At 55.9% G+C, this 8,004-nt stretch overlaps 1 long non-coding RNA gene across 1 annotated transcript; it reads left to right on the top strand.

The window, feature by feature from the left end:
• The first annotated feature begins 4,341 nt into the window (after positions 1–4,341).
• On the top strand, positions 4,342–7,678 carry LOC111153003. Its single transcript, XR_002640977.1, has 4 exons — positions 4,342–4,469; positions 5,378–5,558; positions 5,926–6,040; positions 7,159–7,678. It is a non-coding gene; the product is annotated as an uncharacterized LOC111153003 (long non-coding RNA).
• Positions 7,679–8,004: the final 326 nt, after the last annotated feature.

Raw genomic sequence — 8,004 nt, 5'->3', positions numbered from 1 at the left:
CGGTCCTCTGTTGCTGTGCTTGTGAAAATGGCTACAAGTGCAGAGGGGAAAACTTCCAGCAACTGGAAATTTGAAGCCCACATAAAATGTGACCCAGCAATCCAACCTGGAGTGCTCTCGCTCCCACAAATGGAAAGCACCAGGGGGTTCCGACCCCGGAGAAGGGCGTGCAATGCAGGACGCTTGGGGTCCAGCTGGAAACCCCTGGAGTCTCTGCCAGCAGGGGCCACGGGGTGGACCGGGGCCCATCTGAGCTCCTAGAGGTTGGCCAGAATAGGATAGGGGCAGCCCACAGGCGCCTCTGGTCAGGGAATCAGCCAGTAGAGTGTTGAGGGGTTCGGAAAAGAAGAAGTACTCAGCCTGTGGGTGGGTTGGAATGGCCAGAGTGGGAAGCAAACAAAGGTGTTCCAAGTCGGCAGAGAACTACTCCTGCGAAAACAAAGGAGAATAACCCAAGGGAAGGGAACAAGTTCTTTGTTGTCGGTCACAGTTACCTAGCTGACGGTCTGGAGGGGAAGGGTTCACCGGGCAAGAAGAAAATTTGATTCTGTGCTGGTCCCCTGCCTCTGTCTGAGGGCCAAGGCCCGGCCTCTCGTCCCGTCTGCGCACACCTGTGAGGGCCAGCCCTGTCCTGGGCCTTGTGTGATGGCGCTGGTGGACGGCCGTGGAGGGGTGCGGTCCCAGCTCCTCTGGCGGCCGGGGTCTTCTGATGCCCTCTGCAGCTCGGACGCCACCCTCTCCGCGCCGCATCATGGATGCATCACGGATGTCTGGGCCTGGGGTTCTCCGGCTGTGGATTCTCTTTCACCGCTGGAACGTTGTTTGTCGTGCTTTTCGTTTGTTTGGGGAGGTAGCTATTTTTAGTCCTGACATGTGCGGGAGAAGGCGGGGAGGCCAGGCCTGCCAGAGCTGCTGCTTTTCATCCTCCCAAGCCAAGACTCGAAAGATGGAGCGAAACCGCAGAGACCCCAGGCCCACCGGGCTCGGGTGCACTTGTGTCAGGGGGGAGGCGTGGCAGACGAAAGGCCAAGCAGCCCTCCGGCAGGGGGAGGAACGCAGGCCTCTGACTGCGAGGTTGGGAAGCTGACCCCGCCTGGGGCACTTCTGTTCACTCTCCCCTTGAGGCTCCATGCGAGAGGGCAGCTCGGAGATGGCTCCCAGGGCGAGCGTCCCCTGGACTGGCGCGTCCCTGTACCCCACACCCACCCGGGAGAGCAGCCTCGCGGAGTTCGGGGCCGCCGAGCTGACCTCCAGCACCTCCCCTTGGCCTTTCTGTTCCTAAACCCGTGCGGTGAGGACACGAGTGCGGTGAAGCGTGTTGCCTTGACTCTGGGTCCCTCAGCAGGAGGCAGCCCCGGTGCGGTGCGGCCGGCGGACACGAGGCAGGTGCGCACGGGCCGCGCTGTGGGTTTCCCACCCCAGGTCGGCCACTTCCTAGCCGTGCACTTGGACTTCTGATCCGTGAAAGGGACCAGGCCCGGGGAATCCCCCGCAAACATTGGCTCTGACAATGACCGCTTGTCTGTGCTCAGCACTTTTCCCTTTCAGTGCCAACCGTCAGCCAAGAAGTGCCATAAAGACATCTATGGCTCAGTCTAGAAAAGCACCCTGAGGAAGTGTGGGGAGGGAAGGACCCGGTGCTTGGACGTTGCTTCAACCTACGTGTCCTGTCTGAAGATTGAACATCGACGAGGCTCTTTTCGGGGGAGTGTGTCTTTTCTGCTAGATATCCTCTACCCCTCTGCCCTCCTAGCCCCACGGAGGAGGTATGATTGTAAGTCTGGGGGATAGGGACCGATGTTTGGAGACTGGCTGCCCCATCCGAGATAGCAGGGGCAGGAGACGGGCTCCCATGCACATTGCGGGGTCCTCTGAGCCCCTTCCATGGGGCGTCAGGTATGGCATGTGCTCCCCACGCTGGAGTTCAGATGACACAGTGGGACCATGCAGACCCGGAACCGGTGGCAGGGACATGTTCGTGGCGTCTCCCTCGGTGCACAGACTTTGAGATAATGGAACCACCCGGCTAAAAACCTGCACGGGAGCCAAAGGACCGGAACCTGCGTTTGCCCCGTCGCCACCTGGTGGCGTCCCCATGGCTGCTGCAGGAGGAGCCAGGGCCGCAGGGGCCAGCCGGTGCGGGGTGTGGGGGGCTGCGTCCATGTTCCCAGGGGCCAGGGCTGCAGATGGCAGCTCCCGCCAGCACAGCAGGTGGACAGCCAGCCCCTCTCCATTTCCCTCTCTCTCCCTCTCTGTCTCTGTCTGTCCATCTCTTACCAGGGACAGGGCCTATCTTTTCAGCAAAGGCTGGCACGGAGGCCCCGTTAAGGCAGGAGGCTCCCCAGGTCAGCTGTCCCCTTGGAGTCTATACCCCGAGGTGGTTTCCTCCTCCATGACCTGTGCCAGGTTTGCAGGCGCGCGGGCAGGCTCAGCCCACATTCTCGCCTCTGCGGCAGGGACAGTCCTTCTGGTAATCCTGCTGGACGGGCTGACATTCAGCCATAAATTGGATCTCACCAGCTGCGAACGGAAGGAGGATTTTGGTTTATTTACTGTGATCCCGTCACCATAGTCGGTGCGGGGCGTTAGCGTGAGAATGAAAGGTAAATGGACACCGTTGAAGTCAGCGTACACGCTCCCAGGTCTGCTGAAACCTGCCTGCGGGAACGTCCTGGAGACCGGACCCCGCCAGGAGGGCCCCGAGCAGGCGGCCGAAATAGCTGTGCATTGGTGGGATTGTTTTGTTTTGTTCTGAACTTTTCTGCTTTCTGAAAATCCTGTCCCAGGAAATACCAAAGGGGAAGAGAGCAGGCAAAGGGAAATTCCTTCTGTCACTTCAGCAGTGAGGCTCTTTTCTTAGTAGCCTGCAGGTTTTAGAGTGGTTTTAGGTCTGCAGAAAAATCTGGTGGCAAGCCCAGTCCCCATCCCCGTCCTGCTCCCGCCTCAGTTTCCCGGGTCACAGACATCACGCATGGTCCAGCACACTTGGTGCCACGTGGATACGTCGTCATCGGGTAGAGCCCGTGGTTTCCGTGGGGGTCACTGTCGGTGGACGTCTGGCGGGTCTTGTCAAATGTACGATGTCCCGTATGCACAGTCACAGGATCACACGGGACAGTCTCATGGCCCCCGGGACCCCTGATGGCAAGGAAGGGTAAAAGCAGCTTTTAAGAAACAGAGCTGTCCTTGTTTTCGGGGCTGCGCACATTCCCGGACCACAGGAGAGACACCAGGGGCCGACGTGGCTCCAGGAGGAGTGAGGGTAGTCGGGTCTGCGTATGCATGCGTGATGTTAGTGGTACACGTATCTTAGATTAAAACAGAAAGGCATGGCCGTGGGGGTGTGCGTCCCTGCTGAGTAGGGCCGCACCTCCCTCCTTGATTCACGAGGGCGACTTTGGGTAATTCTGTGCACACGTTGCCCCATGGGAGACGGCGCCACAAGGCCAGCTCTGAGCTGGTGTGCCCCCAACCAGGGATCCGGCAGGAGGCAGCTTCCCTCCGTGGCATGTTCTTCTTGAGGACATGTCTGGGCCTGACACGCGTCCTGCTCCCGCGCGCCGGCACTGCATGGGCCAGAGCCGCCAGCAGCCTTTGCCTCTGGGATCCGGAAATGATAAAGCTCTCCTGTCTTTTGGAGGTTTGGGCGAAGTGAATGGGGGGCCAGGCCAGGTACCCTGGCCGGACGAGGCATGTTCTCAGGTACAAACAACACTGGCCGACTGACCTGGCCGCTCGCCGCTGCGCACGCGTCTGGGAGAGGAAGGGAGGTTTGGCCGGAGCTAGTTTCTTCTTCAACTAGAGCCTCCCAGCCCCCACTTCCAAAGGGGAGGGTCTCTGAAGGTATTTGTGAATAAAGGACACCTTGCCACTGCTGCGTGCCCTGGACGTGTTTTTCTCTGATTCTCAGATTTCTGCTCCCTGAGGTGGGCGTGCTCAGATCCCCGAGTGCTGATGACATTCCTGTCCTGGCCAGGGTCGGGCAGTGTTCACTACCTTTTCCAGAACGCCCGTTCCCCCCAAAGACGTCCTCTTGCCATTGTTCCTTCTGGCACTCCCTGGCTTTGGCGTCAGAGAAGATGAAAAAGCACCAGTTTGTAATTCATTCGTAAGAACGTAAGAGCAAGGCATCGCTGGGCATCTCCACACGGCCGCAGCCCACTGCCGACCACTCACCTGAAAGCCAGCATCAGTAACGCGGGGGCTTTGTGGGAACGGCTGTTGTCCGCCAGAGTTGTTCCAAATATATTAAAAGTAGGTTAACTTACTGTGCTTCCTGTCATTCTTCCAGATGAAATTTCCCTGACTTTCCCCCCCCCTCTTCTTTTTATTAGGTTAATAAAACTCGGTTTTCGAACATTTCGCTGCCCCAGGAGGGCAATGGGCCCCTGTCCAATTCATCGCGACCTAACGAGCGGCCCCGGAGGTCCTGGCCCGCCCATTCCAGAAGCTCTCTCTGCCTTGTAAAGGTGAGGCCCACGGGCTGCACTGTATATTTTGTCTGTTGGTCTCCCAAATTCTCCTGCCAGCTTGACTGTCACTTCTCAGGATTTATATGATGCAGCGGCACCGCGGGCCGTGCTGTAGGGGAGCCCCCCCTTTGCCTGCTCTGCACACACACCACACACTCCGTGCCATAAAATAACGTTTCTGTAATAAAATGAAGTAGAAATGTGTCGATGTTAGCATTTTAGAACATTCCAGCACCCGGGCTGTGGGAAATACCTTCGCTTGCATTAAGGAGGGAAGCTCTGTGAGAATAGGGGAGAAAATCGTGTCAAAAAAAAGAAGGAAATCGTCTGGGATTTAAGCAGATGAGTGACCAAGAGGAGGTCCGCGTGCGTGCAGTCTCCACAGTGTCTTTACACACGCATTCCTCCCGCCCCTGGTTCATTGTCTGTGTTTCAGAGAAACACCGGTAGAAGAGGAAGTGGGTGCTGTGTCCTGGCCCAGGGTCTGGACTCTGTGCCCTTCTAGAACATTCTTTGTCTTCCTCCTCCCGTGGGCTCTCTTGCCTTCGCCAGCTTGTCAGGACTGTGTCCCTCCGGGAGCGGGGCCGCGTCAGTCCCGACATGCCTGGAGAGCGGGATTCTGAGCACATGAGCTCGGGGACACAGGTCAGCTTAGCAGCCTGAGGGATGGAGAGGTAGCCATGGGAGGCACCAGGGTGGGGCTGTGGGGTCCTGGGGCCAGAGGCCCCCGAGCACGCTCACGGCAGCCCGGCCCTGTCGGTGTCTGCAGCTGGTGTCCCAGCTCCTGCCCTCCGGTTCGAGCTTCCAGGAAGCGCATGTTCTCTAATTGACGGCGCCCCCGAGGGCACGCTCAATCACGGGTCAGCTCCTCCCCGAGACCTGTACCTTCCTTCCCTTCTTTCCAGCCGCCCACCTGGAGCCCAGAGGAGCAGGAACTCGGAGGAGAGCTTATGCTCCTCGTGCCTGCAGTACCAGGGACGTGGACGCGCTGTCTTGGACCGTCTTACCACCCGCTTGGCCCTGATGCCCACTCACGGGTGTCATCCAGACAGTTGGCTGGGATCTGGGGACTTCTTGTAACACCTGGTACGTGGGCAGGAGGGAGGCAGTCCGTCCCTCTTCTGCAGGCTCTGTGCACTGTTGTGGGGAGGTCTGAAGGGTGGCTGAGGTTGGGGGGAGCATCCACGCAGACATGGGCACTGGTCAGCTCCTCGGTTCTTCAACCCAGGGGAGACACAATGACGTGGCTCTTAGCTGTGACCTCAGGGTGTCCACGTGCCCTGGGATGTGTGCCCAGCTGTGTGCATGCTCCTGGTTCCTGTGGACCTTTCTCAGTGTCCCATTGCCTCCCCAGGCAGCTAGAGGGAGGCTCCGGTGCAGGATTTCCCAGGGGTGGGGGGCGCTACTGTGCCCTCGTGGGGCACGCGATGATCTCCTGAAATACACTTTGAAGGGTTTTGTTTTCCTGACTTGACACCCGTGGACGAAGCAGCAGCCGTTTGCCTTCCTGCAGAAGAACTTGCCGTTACCCTGTGCTCTTGCGAGAGGCCCCAGCCCAGTGCGCAGAGGTAGTGTCCAGGGTGCTCGTCACGGGTTTCTTCTGGTCTTAAGTGCCCCTGAGACGCGGCAGCTTTTGCCCCTTCCCTGTAACTAATCCGCACTGCCGTTCGGCCCCTGGGGCCAGCCCACCTCCCCTGCTGAACTGAAAGGAGCATTCATGCTTGGGCCACCTGCTCGTTTAAACTCACCCCGTGTGAGTCCCCGTTAAATGCAACAGAATGAGGGAAAATGTAATTCTCTGTCGGCTTTTGATCAAAGAGAGGGCTTTAAAAAAATTCAAGATGGATTTCTGAAGGACAGTGTTGTACACATTCCTTGTGTTTCTGAGCTGCAGTGTTTGGTTGATTTGGGGGAAAAAATCTTTTTTCCCCCCTTTTGATCCCAGGGAGAAAACACTCACACAAACACGTCTCGGCACCACAAACATTGCAAGCTGGGGCCTCTCCTTCACCCTCCCCAGCTGGGGGTTGGAAGGGTACTGCCTTCTCATTTATCAACAACACAGGGGAATTCGGGATACAACTCTCCACAACACGCAAACCCTGTCCTCCTTCTGTGGGAGTGCGTGGCAGAGTCGCTGCCGTCTGGGGCCCACTCGGACCCAGGATGCCCGCCCCGTGCCCAGAAACACACGTGCCGGCTCACCCCCACCTCCCAGTCCCGTCGCCACCTACCATTAAGGGTACATTTCTCCCTCGCTCCTTCAGCCTCGAAGCAAATGCAAATAAAAAGTGCTTAAAATGGTTAACATTTCCTGTCACTGAAGGCATTCGTGAGGGGTGGGGGTCGCTGAGTTTTAAGTGTATTTTCATAGGAAAACTCATTTCAGATCTGCGGCAGGAACTCGGACAACTCGCACAGACTCTCGGAGTCTGCCGCGAGCCCCAGCTCTGAGTCAGCTGCTGGTCCTCTCCCTTACGTGGGTGCAGGAGAGCACATACCCAGGTTCGCGCTCAGGCCCACTTGGGGCCCGGCTCGCTCTCACTGGGGAAAATAAAATAGGTCCTTTCCTGCCACCCTCCTGTTTACTCTTTTTCTTTTCCTTTATGGAGGAAAAAAAACCCAACCAAACAAAAACCAAATTTGGCAATTTATTTTGTTGTGTTTCCTCTATTAAATTGTTTAGCTAGTGATTTTGCCAACTTCCTGGATGTTCATTTCTGGTTCTGCACAAAAGAGCCACATTTCCTTTTGGAATCGGGACCGGGAGACAGACAGCAGCAGGCACTGGAAATTGTGAGTACTCCCCAGTCTTCCTCCAGCGATGCTCTGACCCTGTCCGTCCATCTGTCCTGCCTCCCATGTCTTTCTCTGCCAGTTAACCTTCTGTGGGGCTCCACCACGAACCCCTCCTTCAGCCCGCAGCACCACGCTGACTGTTAGGAGAGGAGTCTCTGTGATGTCTGTACGAACGTGGATGGGAAAGGGGAGGGGGCAGAGCTCAGCCACGGCCGTGACTCCAGTTTTCATTTTAAGGCTCCGAAAGATGGCGAAAGTCAACGAAGCAAACTGGTTTATTTCAGGGCGAACAGTGAGTCCCTACTGAATTTACCTAATAAAATGAATTTTAAAATTTTCATTTTCTCATTCCATTCCAGCAGAAAATGAGTTTGCCTTTATAATGTCCAGATCTTTCAAACTCTACTGAGTGAGAAATTAAGTTACAAAATGTAAATACTTTGGTTATGCCCACATATACGTATGTGAAATGAATCTATGCATGAAATGAAGTAATTCCTGACTGTAACGTAATAGCAAGCCTGACTTTAGGCTCCTAGGACGCTTAAAAAATTTTTATGATGTGTAATAAAGAAAAATAAGGTGCAGTAAAAAAATGTTTCTCTTTAAAAATGGGTGCCTCGTGATACTTAATAAATTTAATTGTATTTTTCATGTAATGTAAGTTGTTTATTTTTTAAAATCTTCTGAACATCTTTGTCAAATGTTGTAAGGATAGTAAAAAAAATGTTCA

The sequence above is a fragment of the Enhydra lutris genome, unplaced genomic scaffold (genome assembly GCF_002288905.1).
Source record: "Enhydra lutris kenyoni isolate GAN:26980312 unplaced genomic scaffold, ASM228890v2 scaffoldscaffold30, whole genome shotgun sequence".
NCBI lineage: Eukaryota > Metazoa > Chordata > Mammalia > Carnivora > Mustelidae > Enhydra > Enhydra lutris.
This window is presented reverse-complemented; position numbering and strand designations above follow the sequence as displayed.